This window comes from Monodelphis domestica, chromosome 1 (genome assembly GCF_027887165.1).
Source record: "Monodelphis domestica isolate mMonDom1 chromosome 1, mMonDom1.pri, whole genome shotgun sequence".
Classification (NCBI taxonomy): domain Eukaryota; kingdom Metazoa; phylum Chordata; class Mammalia; order Didelphimorphia; family Didelphidae; genus Monodelphis; species Monodelphis domestica.
In genome coordinates this window covers 503,612,723-503,631,152 of record NC_077227.1, presented here as the reverse complement: position 1 = coordinate 503,631,152, position 18,430 = coordinate 503,612,723, and the positions used below count along the sequence as shown (strand labels likewise).

The following is an 18,430-nucleotide window of genomic DNA, read 5'->3' as shown; positions in this document are numbered from 1 at the left end:
AATAAATAAGATTATAATAGGAATCAATTATATCAAAATAGTTATCAAAATAATTTTTAAAAACCCAAACAATTCCTCAGACCTCAGGTTAAAAAACCTTACAATAGATTTACATAGTTCAATGAAGATCAGTAATCAATTAATCATCCATTCAACAAATTTTTGTTCATTTTATTTAAAAAACCTTCTGTCTTAGAATTGATACTAAGTATGGGTTCTAAGACAGAAGAGTGGTAAGGGCTAGGCAATGGGGATTAAATTACTTGCCCAGGGTCACACAGCTAGGAAGTATCTGAGGCCAGATTTGAACCCAGGACCTTCCATCTTTAGGCCTGGCTCATCATCCACTGAGCTCCCCTGATGCCCCTCAACAAACATTAATTAAGTACCTACTAGGTGCCTGGGGCTATGCTAGGTACTAGGGACTCAAATACATATGACAGATAGAAAAATTCCCACCCCCCAAGGCTTATATGCTAATGAAAAGACAAAATATACCTTAATAAATATATGCAGAAAAATAAAAAGAGGATACAGTATGAAGAAAGTAATTTGGTAAGATTAACCAATTTTATTTTTTATCTATTTTTTCTTTTTTCTCTATTTTATTTGTTTTTTTCAAAGTACCATCTCTTAGTTTTATTTATTAGTTCAATAATTCTTTTACTTTCAGTTTTATTAATTTCTCCTTTGATTTTAGGATTTCCAGTTTGGTCTTTATCTGAGGATTTTTTTTTTTTTATAATATATTTTATTTGATCATTTCCAAGCATTATTCGTTAAAGACATAGATCATTTTCTTTTCCTCCCCCCCACCCCCCATAGCCGACGCGTAAGTCCACTGGGCATTAGATGTTTTCTTGATTTGAACCCATTGCTTATCTGAGGATTTTTAATTTGTTCTTTTGTAGGAAGCAAATTGGGAGGAAAATGAGGAAATGAGGAAAGATTTCATGTGGAAGATGGTACTCAAACTGCATCTTAAAGGAAGAGAGAAAATCTCTGAGGCAGAGATAAGGAGGGAGTCCATTCCAGGCCTGTGGGATGGCCAGGATAAAGACAGAGAAGGGACATGGAATGCTATTTTTGAGGAACAGGAACAAGGCTAGTTCGGTTTGATCAAAGAGGGGGTGAAGGAGAGCAACATTCAAGGAAGCTGGGAAAATAGACTGGGACTAGTGTGTGAAGGACTACAAACTCAGCAGAAGAGGCTGTATTTTCATCTCTCTCGAGGTAATAGGAACCACTGGAGTCGATCGACAGGGGAATGACACGTTCAGACCTGTGCTTTAGGAAAAACCCTTTGGTAGTAGTATGTGTGGGGGAGAGGGGAAAGGAACTTGGGTCGGGGAGACCAGTTGGGAGGCTGCCACAAGAGTCTAGGTGAGAGGAGAGGAAGATCTGAATTAAGGTGATGGCTGTACACAGTGAGAGAAAGGGTTGGATGGAAGAGATGCTGTGGAGGTAGAAATAACAAGGTTTGGGAACTGATTAACTATGTGGGGGTGGGCGAGGATGAAGAGCCATTATGACACGGAGGTCATGGACCTAGGGGCACCCTCTCTTCACTCGGCAGTGCTGGACACACGTTGTTGTTTGTCCTTCGTTTTCAAAGGGGGCCGGTGATGGGGGTCAGGGTACAGTGTGTTCAGCTGTGGCCCATCAGCCCAGCACAAGTTCAGAGGGCTCTGCCATTGGCCAGGCACAAGTTGTCTGTTAGAACATTTGGGATGGAGATGTTCACGTTTCCTCTCTCTGTGCTTTGCTCACGGAGTGCCGCAGCACCTTCTTTAATGCAGGCATGCCATTCCAGGCAGTCCTGGGCCAGCATCTCCCATTTGTATAGATGTGAATTTGAAAAATGAATCAGTGAAGGAATGGATTAAGGGAATAAATGGAGAACGGAGAGAGTAAATGGGTAAACAAATGAGTGAGTGAGTGAATATCAGTGACTGAATGAACTGGTGAGTTCCATGTAAAATGAATGAGTGAACCAATAAATACAAGAACAATCCAAAGAATGACTGAATGAGATGTGTTGAATTTGCTAATGAATAATTAGCAATTATTCCAATAATTCCAAATGAATAAATGAGTAAGCACCTGAATGAGTTCCACAAGTTTACTTCTGTCCATATCCCATCTTGCCCCTCACTTACAGTAGTACATAGATTCCAGTCCAGGGTGGGCAACGTTAACATTGACATAGAGAAGTGGGACAGCTTGTTGAATTAGACCCAGGCCAGATTCCAGAGCAGATCTCGAGTCTCTGGATCTATGTCCTCCGTAAGAGGAGGGCAGCTCATTATTTAGACCCTGGGAAGTGGTAGGCGCCTCTGGGAAAGGGTTAGAGGTCAGTTCCCAAACACTTAGCTGAGTGGCACCACTTCAAACCCACACATCTAGCAGAGGTGACCAAGTCTCCAAGGCTGGCCAGGTAAGGGGCTGAGTTTCCAAGGCTGTAGCTTTGTGGGGTACTGTTAGATGTTATCACTGGGGGGGGCTGGACATATGGCAAAGGGGGTGCTTTCTGCAAATGGAAACAGAATTTGTTTATTTAGAAATATCAATTGCCTTTTGAACTCCATTTGCAAGTATAAAATATTCAAATATATGAGTAAGAACATAATCAAAACAATAATAGCTAACATTTATATAAGACTTATTATGTACTAGGTACTCTGCTAAGCACTTTACCATGATCTTATTTGATTTTCATAACAACCCTGGGAGGTAAGAGCTACTATCATCCTTATTTTACAGATGAGGAAACTGAGGCAAATAGTGGTTAAGTGGCTTATTGGAGTCACATATTAATAAGTTCTCAGGTCTTCCTGACTTTTAGGCCCAGTGCTCTATCCACTGCACCACTTAGTTGCTTCCACAGACATATAAAATGAACATTTAAGCTACAATCAACTAACCACCTCCCTTCAAGAAATTATATTTGGGGGGGGGGTGCAGCTGGGTAGCTCAGTGGATGGAGAGCCAGGCCTAGAGACAGGAGGTCCTAGGTTCAAATTTGGCTTCAGACACTTCCTAGCTGTGTGACCCAGGGCAAGTCACTTAACCCCCATTGCCTAGCCCTTTACCACTCTTCTGCCTCAGAACCAATACACAGTATTGATTTCAAGATGGAAGGTAAGGGTTTAAAAAAAAAAAGAAATTGAAAATGGTCATGGATGCCTGTATTGACTCTCACTAGTAATGCCTACACTATCTTTGCTTCCCAGATTCCTCTGGGATTTCCTTGTTGTGTATACAATGAAATTTTTTTGCTGTAACTTTTAAACAAATTATAGGGCTGTAATCAATATGCAAATGGATCTTTTGGCTCTGTTTCCCTCTCCCTGTCAGTCTTATATTTCTTTCAGTTCTTTATGTTAATTATTTCTTTCCTTTATTCATTTTGATCCAGAACTATAATTTTCTCCATGTTGAAAACTCCTGGAGTAAAAATTCCCTGAAAAAATGTGGATCAATAGTTAGTCTGAAACTTATAGCCTTAGAAAGCTGCCCAGGGAAAGGTAAATTATTTGTCCATGGTCTCACAGCTAGCATGTATCGGAGGCAGGACTTGAACTTACTTTATCTGCCTCCAACCTGGGCCCTCTAGCCACTTTGTTTTGCTGCTCTGCTCTCTAGTCTAGGTCATCATTTTGTTCTCTTTTAAATAGAAAACCAGTTTTTAATCAAGTAAAATGGTATCAGATGCCCATGACAAATATATTGTAGCATCAAGAATTTTAACCGAAAAATAATACAAGGCCACTTTTGTGAGAATAACATCATTTATTAATAGGCAACACCATCTATTAATAAAATATGCTTCCTTTGTTTCTGCTTCTTACTCAAAAAACTGCTCTGTAAGCCCTGATGCTCTCTTTTATAGGGAGCTGTGTTCTCTTTCCGATTCACCAGACAGTTCATTCTTTAGACCTCCCTTGATAGTCCCAATTGGTGGATATTTGTGAAAGAGGAGGTACAATATCATCATTTCTTCTGACATAATAGTCCATTACATTCACAGAGACCAATGGGTAGTAACATGAATAGAAAGCTGGACTAGGAGACAGAAAGGCCAAAGTTCAAATCCCACCTCAGTCATTTAGTAGCTATGGGACTTTCATTAAGACAGTTAACTTCTGATTACCTCAGTTTCCTCATCTATAAAATGGGGGTAATAATAAAACCTACTCTCCAGGGCTTTATTTTACTATAATTTTTAAACTGTTCTTTGATTGACGTGTGACCCTGGGAAAGTCATGTAACTCCAGACTGCCTCAGTTTCCTCAACTGTAAAATGGAGATCATAATACCACTTACCTCACAGAGTTGTGAGGATCAAATGTAATAATATCTGTAAAGCCCTTAGTGTAGTGTCTAGCACATAGTACTCATTTAATAAATGTTGATTCCCTCCTCCTTCCTCCTTCTCACTCTTCTATTTGTAGACCCAACACACAGCACAGTATTGGGTCCTGTGGTGTTTGTTGATTAGATCATAGAATTTAGAACTGGAGGGGACTTTAGGAACCATCTCATATAACCTCATTTTATAGATAAGGATCTTGGGGACCAGAGAGGGTAAGTCACACAGCTAATGAGTGGCAGAGCTGCGATATAAACTCAGACTTTCTGACTCCAGTTAGAGCTCTTTCCATTTCCCTAATATACTATCTGTCAGGAGAGGCCAGATCTTCCTCTCTCTAATCCTCCCTTCATGTTCTAACTGCCCAGACTGAGCTCCCTCCAACTGGGGAAGGGAGTGCTATTGATTGTCCTTTGACCTCTACCCAGAGGGCCAGGAATGACAACCTGTACTCTCTGGGAAAGCCTCACACTTTCCTAAGGATTTGTAATCCATTCTCTCATGAGGTTTTTCACAGCAACTAGTGGTTTAGGTATCAGAGCCTTGGTGTTTTTTCAGAATTAGGAGATCTGGTTCTACTGGGGGCTAGATTTTGGTCAAGACATCTTCTTTCTCTGCACCTCAATTTCTTCCTCAGGAAAATGGGGTCAATGAACCCAGTTTTGCTAACTTCACAGGGTTATTGGGAGCATCATATTAGTTATGAAAATCCTTTTAAAACTGTAAATAGAAGAACTCTGAATTTGAGTCAGAATACCTGGGTTCAAAATCCAGCCTTGCTACTTACTGCCTGACTTTGGATAAGCCATTTAATTAATCTTGTCAGCCTCTTTTTTTCTTTTCTGTAAAGTAAGGAGAATGAATATGGTGATTTCAAAGGTCCTTTCCATCCTAAATCTTATAGTCTTAGATGGGAAGAGTTATTGTTTCCATTTTTCAGAGGAGAAAACCAAGGCTGAAAGATGAAGTAACTTGCTTGCAGTCACTTGTGAGCAAATGTTGACATTAGGCTTTGAACTTGGGGCTCCTGATACTCTTTGAGTCCCAGGATTCTTTCCCCTGTTCCAAGCTGCCTCTGAATATTGGGAAAAGCCAGTGGGGGGTGGGGGGAGGCACTGTTTTTCACAGGTGGCTTACCAAATGGTAATGGGGCAATTGGTTTGGTTGGCTTAGTGCCTACTACCATGCCTAAGGAGGCCAATGGGTGAGTGGTATCAGCTAAGAACTTCCATTATGGTTCCCATGAGAACGAGGTGGGTGGGGGTGCCATTCCTTCCTTTTAACTGGTTCCTGAAACCATCACTGCTGATCATATGATCCCTTAAATTCCCCCTAATGCCTGATTCCCTGCCTCATTACACTCTTCTTGGATCCAGAAGAAGGCCTGATCAGTAGCTCCTTTTAAATTAACGTAAAGTCCTGGCCCAGCCACTTGGATCCATTTTTTCACCTACTTGTTTATTTTCTGATGCACACATATTAAGGGGGGGAAAAAGGGAAAATGCCCATTTCTTACTTCCCCCCTGTCCCAGTGTCAATTGAAAACACCAGTTGGAGTAGTTGCAAAATCTCCCTTTTACCCGTCCCCTCCTCCTTTGATAAAGGCTCTCATTGCAAAATCTGGCTAGGGAAATTATTAAATATTGTGTCATCCTGTGGTAAAGCCTCCTCATTGCTCCCTTCCTGCCCTGTTCATCCTGGGGTGTTGGTGGTGGAGTAGCCTTTATGGTGCGCAGTTCCTTCTGCTCCTATCCTGACTGGGTGCCTTGACCCATTTGGGAGAAGAGGCAGGCCATGAGCAGGGCCCAGAATTGGGGGATCTTGGGTTTAAAGAAAAAGAGTAATGGTCGTGAGAGAATTGGCAAGAGGGATGGCCAACCAGCTCCCATCTGGACACTGTTAGCTTTGGAGGGGTGAACTCTCAGTTCTTCTAGATTTCAATGAACTCCACTTTTATTCTTCTATTAGCATGAAGGCCTTGCCTTGAAAAGAAGTGCAAAGGATGCTGGTTGCAGAGCCCCCCCCCCCCCCCCATCTCTCTCATTCATACATAAAGACTGTGTTTTCCATGGACCTGGTGCAGAATCATAACGTTAGTGCTGGATGGGACCTTAGAACACAGAACATCAGCTGTAAGGGCTCTTAAATATAGACCGTACAGGACATCAGAACTGAAAGATCCCTTCGAACATTAGAGTGTCAGAACTTGAAGGGGACTTAGAACACCACTTAAAATAGGATGGCTGGAAGAGATGACTTAGACTAGAATATAGAGGCTAGTAGGACCTTAGAACAAGACCACGTAATGTTAGAGCTAGAAGGGAGTCCAGGGGCAGCTAGGTGACTCAGTGGATAGAGTCAGGAGTCTCGATAGAGATAGGTCTGGAGTCTGGACATCCTGGGTTCAAATCTGACCTCAGATTCTTCCTAGGTGAGTCACCCTGGGCAAGTCACTTAACCCTAATTGCCTAGCCCTTGTCCTTCTGTCTTGGAATTGTTCCCCCTCCTTTTATAGATACGGAAATTGAGGTCCAGAGAGGGAAGAAACTTGCCCATGATTACACAGGGAACTTGGAGTGAGGACTTCAAACCATTTCGCCAAATTGCCATCAGAAATCCCAGCCTGTGGAGGGTTAATAGAAGCTGGAAACTAGCTTGGGGAAAACTTTGAAAGGGGTATGTCCTGAGCCAAATTGTTTCTCACCCCCAGCTTTAATTATAACATGTCACATAATGACACAGTATTATAATAGGCACACAAAATGTACTAATCTGATATTATATCTTAGTTTTAACAATAGATACAATCAACCAGCCACAGTTGCTAACTCATTCTTAACGTATCTGCATACTCCACCTAGATATTTATCATGTTTTTAATTAGGCGGAGGGAACCTTCTGGAGGCAGTGCCTCTGAAGCTGGCCTGCTGATGATCATAGCTGCCTTCCTGTAAAGTTCCATAATAGCTACTCCCACATGCTGGTTTCTTTTCCAGTTCGGGTGCCTCAGTCGTCTTCTTCCAGGGCTTTGGGTGTGCCCAGCCGGTTCTCCAGAGAGGAGCCCAGAGCAGAAATGATGACAGTCTGAGGAGTTGCCCCATTGCCTGGCTTGGGCAAATTGTGCTTTGGAGATGGGGTGGGTGGAAAGCCATCCCAGGCACAAGAAATGGGAGCCCAGGCAATCCTCATCTGACCAGTTCCATGATCTTCTGGTCTTGTGGTGTGTGCGTATGCATGCGTGTGTGTGTGTGTGTGTGTGTGTGTGTGTGTGTGTGTGTGTGTGTTGTGTAGGGGGGGATGCCAATATGTTGGGGCAAGGGACACAGATACATTGGTCTAGCCAGCTGTCTGGGTTAGAAAGAGAGGCTGTGTTTCTAAGGAACTGGAGCTGGAGGAAGTGACATTTTGAGTCAGCAGGGAGTGGATTCCCGATCTTTATCCAGTTCTGGGTTCCAGAAATATGGATGGGTTTAGAGGAAGGGGACAGGAGGAGAGAGACAGAGGAAATGGCCTAATGGGGAGGGGCATCCACCTCCAGCCTTCCCTGGAACCTAGGTGGGGTGAGGAGGGAGGAAGATTTCCTATCTACACCTGCACCAGCCATTCAGGGGCCAGGGACTGGGTGGAGTAGGAAGGGCACGTTAGTATTGGGCATGGGCCATGGCTGATAATGGCTGGCATAGATGAAGAATCCTTCCTTTCTCCCAAGGACCCCTGCTGAAGGTGTATGCCTTTTTGCAATCAGAAAATTTTTAATGCTAAAAAGAATTTTCATCATTAGTGCTAAAGAGAACCTAATCAACCTTCATATTGACAGAGAGAGAACCCGAAGCTCAGAGAGGAGGGGAAATCTGGCAGAGGACACATAGCATTTTGGGGGCAGAGCCCTGGGCAGTGGGGAGAGGAAAGCCAGGGAATATCTTGCCCTCGTTGGCTCTTTGTAGGATGTGGTGGAAAGGAATGTGTCCCAGTTCTAAATCTCATGATCCCATCATACACCCCAATCTCCCAGATATTTGTATGGCCAATTCTTGGGATGCTGTCCTGGTTCTCCTTCTCCTGCTACAGCATCACCCTTGGCTCAGCGATGGGACATTCTCCCACCTCCCTCCATCATCCATGATCCTTTATATACCTCACTGGTGTTGATGTCTACCCATCCAACTGCTAGGATTCTATGCTCCTGACCACGCCCAGGCCAGAGAGCTGGGCCTGCCAGGGCTCTGTCTTGAGACCACAAGCACTAGATGCTTGGACACACAGACACCCGCACATCTGAAGAGTATTAAGCTGATTGAAAGTACAATCGCCTCTTTCCAAGCTGACGTGTGGAATGAATAACAGTTAGTAACAGGTTCCAACACTCATGTGCATTTACTAAAAATAAACTTGACATACTTTTACATGGAGAATGCTTGGAATTCAAATTGCTTCACAAAGGGCAGAGAGGGGAAAAAAGGAAGAATAGAAATCAAGTTTTCTAGCTTAGTAATTAATTAGAGCCTGTAAACAAGTGAGTCACTCACTTTCCGAAGCTTTTCCTTTCCACTCGACTCTGGTTTTGTGGCTATTGGCAGGACCCCCTGAGAAAGAGGGGTCAGCAGGGCTGAAGGGTGCCAGGCCATCTTGGGCTAAGCCATCAGCAGCACATTGCCAGGCCCCTGGCAATGAGAAACTCTGAGCCTCTACAAGACCCTACTGGGGCCTGGACATAGTAAGGGACTACTGTTTCTGCTTGGCTAGGCTGACCTTAAGCATACTGCAGTGGAAAGAGTACTAAGAATCAGGGTCTTGGGACTAGGGTTCAAACTGTGCTCCTCTGTAGCTGAGGGCCCTTTGAGAAGTCCCTCCTCCCTTTTGAAGCCCACAGTTTTCATTTGTGAAATGGAAAGAACATATGGAAGAGTGCTTTGTAAAGTGTTGTGTGACCAGGCAGGATTATCATGGATCCAACCACCCTGGCCATCTGTGTTTCTCACACACAACGTTCCATCTCCCATCTCCCTCCCTTTGTAAATGGTTGTTTCACATGCCTAGAACTAGTCTCTCCGTTCCACCTCAGAGTCCCTTAATTACTCTGAGACTCAGTTCAAGCACCATCTTCTGGATGAAGCCTTTCTAAAATACCCCCAACTTCTGGTGCTCCCCCAAACTCCCTTATTTTTAACTACATACATACATACATATATACATACATACATATATATAGTGCAAAGGGTGTTCCAGGAGGACTAGCACTTCTTGTGTGAGAGTTTGCCAAGTCCCTCCCTCCCTCCTTCCTTCCTTCCTTCCTTCCTTCCTTCCTTCCTTCCTTCCTTCCTTCCTTCCTTCCTTCCTTCCTTCCTTCCTTCCTTCCTTCCTTCCTCTCTCTGTCTCTCTCTCTCTCCCTCTCTCTCACCTGCTGTCTTAGAACTGATACTAGGAATTGGTTCCAAGGCAAAAGCATGGTAAGGGCTAGGCAATGGGGGTTAAATGACTTGCCCAGAGTCCCACAGCTAGGTGCCAAGTTCTTTCCCAGGCTGTTCATCCAATTTTGTGTCCACCTTTCACCCAACTCTCACCTGTGGCTACATGCATAGCAGCCACACCCTGATAAAACCATTTTGGCAAGGGTAGCTGGGTGGCTCAGTGGATAGAGAGCCAGGCCTGGAGATGAGAGGTCCTGTGTTAAAACCTGGCCTCAGATACTTCCTGGCTGTGTGATTTGGGTAAGTCACTTAGCTCCCATTGCCTAGCCCTTACCACTCTTCTGCCTTGGAACCAATATCTAGTTTTGATTCTAAGACAGAAGGTACGGGTTTCAAAAAAAAGAATCAGCAAATGAACTCAATCAGGTTGAGGGTAACCAACAGGTCTCAAACCAGTCAGTGACTTAGGGGAATGTTCACCCCAAGCATGTGAAGATTTCCCCTGGTGAAATGGACAGATGAGAGCAATTTATTTCAACAGCCATGAAGATGACCAAAGCAGGTGCTGGGAAGTGCCTAGAGTTTGATCAGATATTGGAGACCCCGAGATCATCCACTGCATCCCAGGCCATCACCAGTCGTTCTGGCTTTTGTCTTGCCATTGGACTTAGATGACTGTGGAAGAGAGATTGAGGCCAGTGACTTTGTACAACTCTGCCTGACTTAAATCCAACTTACGAGCTAGTAAAGACATCACCCTATGATGTCATTGGTCCTCTTCAACAAAAGATGAACAACAAAAAGTGAATACAAATGTATTTATTAAAGTTGCATTCATGCTGCATATATTTTCATGTGTACTTGTCTTTCCATTAAACTGCGAGTAACCTGCATATAGGGTTGTTTTATTCTTTATTCTCATATCTCAGGTGCCTAGAACAGTGTCTGCTCAATAAAACTTGTTTAATTGATTGATTGCTGGTTAAGTACTAGAATTTAAGGTGAGAGAAAATGGATATTTTCAGTGAGGGAAGTCACCAAGCCAGCAGCATGGTGGTGAAGAAAGAAAAGGCCTGTAGTGGGAGTCAGGAGACCTGAGTTCCTGTCCTGAGTCTGTCACTAATTTGCTATGGGACTTTGAGTGAGTCAATGAAAAGATGAGAATTAGTAGATAAACATTTGAGAATTCTTGGGCATATGTTTGAATCATCCTCTCTCTTCTCCCTGTATATGTTCAATCTTTATTCTTCCTTTTAGGTCCAACCTCAATGCTCCCTCTTCTGGGAAGCCTTCTCTGATGTCCAGATGTGGCTCTCCCACAGCTCTCTTGGAGCATGTAGAGGGGATGGGGGTGTGGGAGTGTGGTTACTAGATCTGCTTATTCATTGTACAGGGAGCTCCCTTCCTACACCAATGACGGTTGGCATCTTTTTGGCAATTTAGAGTTTTAGAGAATTGCCTAGAGCATGAAGAGATTAGGTAATTTGCCCAGGGTCACACAGCCAGAATGCCAGAAGTGGGATTTGAACAGGTCTTCCTGGCCCTCCAAGTGGCCTTTCTAAGAATGTCATCATGCTGTTTTTCCCTGTGGCACCAATGGATGCCTCACTACTTCAATGTATTCATACTATCATTGATGTGGGCATAATCCCTAATGGTACAGATTGAAATCTACTCACTTTCTTATGCTGTTCCTATCTTAATAATAATAATAATAACTGACATTTATAGAACTGCTTACTATGTGTTAAGTGCTCTGTAATTACTATCTCATTTGATGCTCACAACAATCCTGGGAGGCAGATATTATTATTATTATCCCCATTTTCCAGATGACAGAATCGAGGTAAACAGAGGTGAAGTGACTTGCCCAGGGTCACACAGTAAATATTTGAGACCAGACTTGAAATTAGTACTTCCTGACTTCAAGTACAACATTTTGTCCACTGTGTCACCTAGCTGTTTAGGTGGTGCACTTGTCCAGGTCTTCCAAAAAATGCTTCATAAGAGTCCCTCAATAGGGGCAGCTTGGTAGCACAGTGGATAGAATACTAGACCTGGAGTTGGGGGGACTGGGGTTCAAATCTGGCCTTAGACACTTCTTAGCTGTGTAACTCTGGGCAAGTCACTTAACCCTGATTTCCTAGCCCTTGCCCTTCTGTTACAGTTGTTACCAAGACAGAAAATAAGGGTTTAAAAAAAAAAGAGTCCCTTCAATGTTCTTGAGGACTTCCTTTTTGACTTTTATAATTATATAATTACCAATACAGCATGGTTTATTCCCTCTTTTTGCTTTGTAATTAGCCATCTTCCTTTTCTGATCACATTGTTCTTTGACAATTTACTTTTTTCCCCCTCTGGTGGGTAAGATGCCACAGACTTTTTATGTCACAGTTCATCTTTTCATGGCCCATTTTGTTGATTCTCAGTTTGGATCTCTCTGTGCTTATGACAGGCCATGATTTATAGCATTCTAGCATTACTGGGAAACATATTACTATTAAAAAGATGGCTATTGGTTTCAGGAAAAAGTTTGGGGTCATTGAAAGCACTGGGTAGTTTCCCAAATGCAACCCAGCCCTCCCTCTTCCTCCTATTCCTGAAAATCCTTATGCCCCAAAATAGCTCCGATACAAACAGGACTGTGATGTCTTAACTCTCTTGTTAGATGTAATTCTCAGAGCCAATGTCTCATTCATTCCTTAGCTTGTTCACCCCCCAGATATTAGGCTTATTAGTCTAAATATAGCCTACCCTTTCCCTCCAAATCTGGCTTGTGTAGAACCTGAGTAGAGTTGCTAATTGGTGTTACTTCCCAATACACAGCTATAGATGGTTTTTTATTTCGAGGACCTCTCATTTCAAGGGAATTGTCCTGTATACGAACCCACACAGTATTAAATAGCATTTTTTTAAAACTACAAACCACTGTAAGCTGCTGAGAGAGCTATTGCAATAACGAAGATATGACATTGCCCCTCAAGAAACTTAGAGTCTTGCAGGAGGGGTAAAATATACATTTCTTGTTGTTCAGTCATTTTTCAGTTTTGTCCAACCCTTTTGACTCTTTTTTGGGTTATCCTGGCAAAGATATATAAACCATTTTCCTCTCTAGCTCATTTTACAAATGAAGAAACTAAGGGCAACAGAATTAAATGACCTGCCCAGGGTCACACAGCTAGAACATTTCTGAAACTAGATATAAACTCAGGAAGATGACTCTTTCTGACTCTAGACTCAGCACTCTATTCACTGACTAGATGAGAGTTCAGAAGACCTGAATTCAAGTCCTACTTCCGCCACACAAACTGTGTGAACTTGCATAGGTCATATAACTTCTCAATGTTTTTGAATATTCTTAAAAAAAAAAAAAACCAAACCCTTACCTTTGTAAAATGGAGATTTGAACCCCAGACTTCAATCCCCAGAAGTCCTTGGTACTTCCCAGAATTCCCTATAATCTCACCTGAGTCCCCACCTGGGCAAGATCACAATTAGTATTTAAACTGGCAGTAACACCTACCTTGAGTTCTTCCATTGCAATGATGTAGTGGGTAAGCTAAGTGCTGGAGTTTTGAATGGGCTAATCAGCCCTCAGCACATGGTTTATTATTTTGTATCCTTGAATTCTAATAATCCTTAATAAACCTCATAAAATGTAATATTTCTATTACTAGAGACTAATTTAATTTTTACACCTTCCATCTTAGAAAGAAAACTTTGTATTGTTTCCAAGGCAGAAGAGCAGTAAGGGTTAGACAATGAGGGTTGAATGACTTGCTTAGGGCCACACAGCTAGGAAATTTCTGAGGCTAGATTTGAACCCAGGAAGATGAGTCTTCCTGACTCCAGGCCCAGTACTTTATCTACTGCACAACCTAGGTAAATATGATACAAATTAGAATATGAGATGACTAGATGAGAGTCCAGAAGACGTGAGTTCAAGTCCCACCTGTCACATACTGGGTCTGTGACCCTGGATCAGTTATGCAACTTCTCAGTGTTTTGGAATATTCTCTTAAAAAAAAAAACCAAACCATTATCTTCCATCTTAGAACCAATATTATATTTTGGTTTCAAGACAGAAGAGCAGTAAGGGCTAGACAATGAGAGTTGAGTGACTTGCCCAGGGTCACACACCTAGGAAGTATATGAGGTCAAATTTGAACCCAGGACCTTCTGTTTCTGGTTCTCAACCCATTGAGCCACCTAACTCCCCCCCTTGGAATATTCTCTAAAACTATAGAGAAGGTATTAATCTGTATTATTATAGATTAAGTTCCTTACAAGGAGCTCCCTACACTTATGAAAGCCCAGGTTATATAAAAAAAGAAAGTGCATGAAGAAGATTGTAAAATATCATATGCTCAGATGGGGTATATAAAGCTTCCATCTGGGGGAAGCCAAGGTGGTCATCATAGAAGACAAGGCAGAATTGTAGGAAAAATGGGAGTCAGGGCTTGAATTCCTGTCTTGACACAGTTATGCCACCATGTCACTCTTGGCATTTATCTGCTTTGAGTCTCAGTTTCTTGATTTGTAAAATAAGACAAAGAGTCCTTGGACTACCTCCCTCCTAGTGTTGTTCTGAGGAAAGTATTTGCTAAAGGCCAGGTCACTAAAAAATGAGAGTTAATATTTGTACCGTGATTTATCACTGTCCCCCTCAGAGTGCCAAGCTGGGCACAGGGTAGGCACTCAGGAGTTGAGTGTTGAGTTAAATGAGCTCAAATGACCAGCCAGGGCAGGGGGATAGTCTGTGGCCATGGAACAGGATAAAAGTAAATGATCCCCTTGGGGATTTTGCCCATGACCTTGGTTTTGTGAACACTGTGCTCCCACCCTCTGGCTGAGAAGTGGGCACCTGTTAAAATGACTGCTGGGCTCGGGAAGAAGCCCATTTTATTCTGCAGCCTCACCCACCACTTGGTATTTCTTCAATCCCAGAAAAAAGTTTGAATTTGTTTCTTACCCAGGGCAGGGAGGAAAGGATTCCGAAAGTTGGAGGCATCGGGTTTGCAGGCTACTACTGAAGTAGAGAATGTTCTGCTATTAGAATGGAGGCTCCTTGGGGCAGGGACTCCTTTTGCCATTTTTTAAAACCCTTATCTTCTGTCTTGGAACTGTGTATTGGTTCCAAGGCAGAAGAGTGGTAAGGGCTAGGCAATGGGGGTCAAGTGACTTGCCCAGGGTCACAGTTGGGAAGTGTCTGAGGCCACATTTGAACCCAGGACCTCCCATTTCTACGCCTGGCTCTCAATCCACTGAGCCATCCAGATGCTATCCAGATGCTCCCCACCCCCACCCCACCTTTTAACCTTTTAAAAATATTCCCAATGCTTAGTCCAATACCTGGAATATAGCAATCACTTAATACATGTTTATTGATTGACTGATTGATATGACTGGCATTCTTGCTGTCTTGGACTCATGCCTCACCCATCACAGCCCAATGATTTATGAAGGCCCTTTCTTCTTCTGGGGAGCTACAGGACAGAGAAGAAATGGTCAATTTCTACCTTAGATGGGAGGCAGAAAGGTGGTGCCAAGGACAGAGCGCCAGGCCCTGAGGGAGTTCAGGGCAGATGACATCTGAGGAGTCTGCCAGCTTGAAAGCTTAGGATCCACCATCCATCCAATAGACCTCCCAGGGTGGCAGATTCAGTCACCTTTGCTGTCATTCTCGATGTCCTGTCAATGCCAGCACCTGGGTATGAATGAGTCTAGCTGAGCCTTTCCTGAGGGACAGCTGCTGGGGATTTTTATGGATGAAAAGGAATATCATAAGATTCAGTGCTGGAAAGGATCTGAGAAATTATCTACTTCAGTCCCTTCTTTTTTTTTTTAACCGTTACCTTTTTTGCCTTAGAATCTATACTGTGTATTGGTTCCAAGGCAGAAGAGTAGTAAGGGCTAGGCAATAAGGGTTAAGTCATTTGCCCAGGGTCACACAGCTAGGAAGTGTCTGAGGTCAAATTTGAACCCAGAACCTCCCATCTCTGGGTCTGGCTCTTTATCTACTGAGCTACCCAGCTGCCCTCTTCATTTAAAAAACAAACAAACAAACAAAAAACTTTCTGTCAGTATCAGTTCGGAGACAGAAGAGCAATAAGGGCTAGGCATTTAGGGTTAAGTGATTTTCTCAGGGTCACACAGCTAGGAAGTGTCTGAGGTCATATTTGAATCCAGGACCTCCCAACTTCAAGTGTGGAGTTCTATCCACAGTGCTACCTAGCTGCCCCACTGCCCCTTCATTTTACACGAGGAATTTAGCTCCATAAAATGGAAAGGACATACCCAAAGTCCGGCAGGTCATAAGTGGCAGAAACGGGACTGGAACCATGGAACTTGGAGCTGCTCAAGTCCCAATCTGCCCTTTTACAGATGAGGAGACTAAAGGCTGAGGGAAGTGAGGGGGTTTGCCCAGCTTTTATGCATTTAAGAGCAGTTTTGAACTGAAATCTGCCTGACACTGCCAACAGGGCTTTAGCCATTTGACCACCTACCTACTGTGTCTTGTGTCTCTTAAGGTCGCCATCTCTGCTTTATTGAGCCATGCTGCCAGGGGTGGGAAAAGGAATCTGGATCTGAGGCCACTGCGCCCCGGTGGGAGAGCTCCCCGATTTCGAGCAGAAAGGCAGCCGGGGGCCCTACTTCTGAAGGCAGTGGGTGGTGCGGGAGGGGGTTGGGGGTGGGGGCTTGTGGACAGAGCACAGACCCTCCAGCCTTCACAGTGTGGCTGTGGGCTCAGAGACGGCAGAAACCAGCCGGCTTCCAGCACAATCCATCTCTTGCGTCCTCATTCCAACCCCCTCCTTTCCCCCTCCCACATGCAAGCTGAGTCCCAGAAATGAGGTTCTCTCTTTACCCCAGATTTTGTTCCTCCTTTTCTTGGAAAGCTTTCCAAGGCATTTTTGGATTGCCAAAGTTCTCTATCAGTCCTGGGGGAGGGGGGTGTGGAGGTACAGTTTCTCATTCCACAGAAATGCCTCCACTTTCCCTCGACCTCCGGTCCTTAAAGACGCCGCTCCAGCGGAGGAAACCGAGCCATGGTTTGGAGGCTTTTCAGCTAGCGAGGCCATCCCTGGCTTCCAGGGAGCCTTGGCTGTGGGGAGAGCTCTGCGATAGACTGGGGTGGGGACGGGGCTATAAAAGATGTATTTTTGGACAAACGCTGGGCTGAATTGAGCGGAGGTGCCCACACCCCCATGACAATCCCTGATGTGGGTAAACAACAGGCGAGGGAGGGGAGAACAAAAGTGAAGCTCTCTGAACAGAATCCTAGGTCCATGGCATTTCTGAGCTCGAAGGGACTGGAGATCATAGAATAAGGGTTCTTGTCCAGGGAAGTTTATAGACGCCTTAACGGAGGAATGATTACAAATAAAAGCTTTATCTTCTGTCTTAGTATCAATTCTAACAAAGAAGATTGGCAAGGGCTAGACAATCAGGGTTAAGCGACTTGCTCAGGGTCATACAACTTTATTTTTTAATTTTTAAAATCTAAATTATATTTATTTATATGTATTTTATTTTATAAAAAACTTTGTTTCTTCCTGTAGCTTTATTATTTACTGTTGGGATTGTAGAAAGCAGTTATTGGTCAGTCTGTACTGGTCTCTCTCTCTCTATATGTAGTATATATATGATAAATATTATGCTATATTTCATTTGATGAGCATATATTTAAAGTATATATAAATGTATGTATATATATACATATATATCAAAAACCCTTGTATTCCATCTGTTTATAAGGCAGAAGCACTAGTCAGTGGGAGTTAAATGATTTACTCAGGGTCACACAGTTAGAAGTATCTGAGGCCAGATTTGTACCCAAGATTTCTTGTCCCTAGGCCTGGCTCTCAATCCTCTGAGCCATCTAGCTTTCCCCAAAGAATATTTTTCAAAAGTCATAATGAAAAATGTTAAGGAAAAAATAAATTTTATCTTTTATTTTTCTTTCCATGTCCTTTTCTCTTTCCCATCCACAGAACTATCCCATATAACAATTTTTTACAGATGGAAGAGGCGGGAAAAAAAATCAAACTGATATATTCAACAGATGAGTTTGAAGATATATATACTGAGGGGCAGCTGGGTGGCTGAGAACCAGGCCTTAGAGATGGGCAGTCCTTGATTAAAATCTGGCCTCTGACACTTCCTAGCAAGTCACTTAATCCCCATTGCCTAGCCCTTGCTGCTCTTCTGCCTTGGAACCAATATACAGTATTGATTCTAAGACAGAAGGTAAAGGTTTAAAAAAAAAGAAAAAAAGAAAATATATATGCTGGGGGCAACTAGGTAGTTCAAGTGACTTGCCTGATTCTCAGTCTATTGAGCTACCTAGCTGCTCCTCATTTTTTTTTTTTAAGAAGAGAGAGAAAAGAATAATTGAGTCAATAACTATATTAGAAAAAAAACATGACCACACATTCAGTGTTTCACACTGGTGGATCCCCTAGTCAGCGAAGTGGACAGGGGAGGTGTGGTCTCATAGCTGTGCTTTGGAGAACAAGTTTGTTTGTCATTTTGCCATATTTATTTTCAATTGTTTTGTGGTGGGTTTTTTCTTTCCATTTCTATTGTTGCCATCATAGTTTCTAATGTTTTATTGCTTCTGTGTACTTCATTTTGCATCAACCCATAT

At 43.1% G+C, this 18,430-nt stretch overlaps 1 long non-coding RNA gene across 1 annotated transcript; it reads left to right on the top strand.

The window, feature by feature from the left end:
• The first annotated feature begins 817 nt into the window (after positions 1-817).
• Positions 818-10,628, top strand: LOC103096894 (uncharacterized). Its single transcript, XR_008915437.1, has 2 exons — positions 818-2,437; positions 10,322-10,628. It is a non-coding gene; the product is annotated as an uncharacterized LOC103096894 (long non-coding RNA).
• Positions 10,629-18,430: the final 7,802 nt, after the last annotated feature.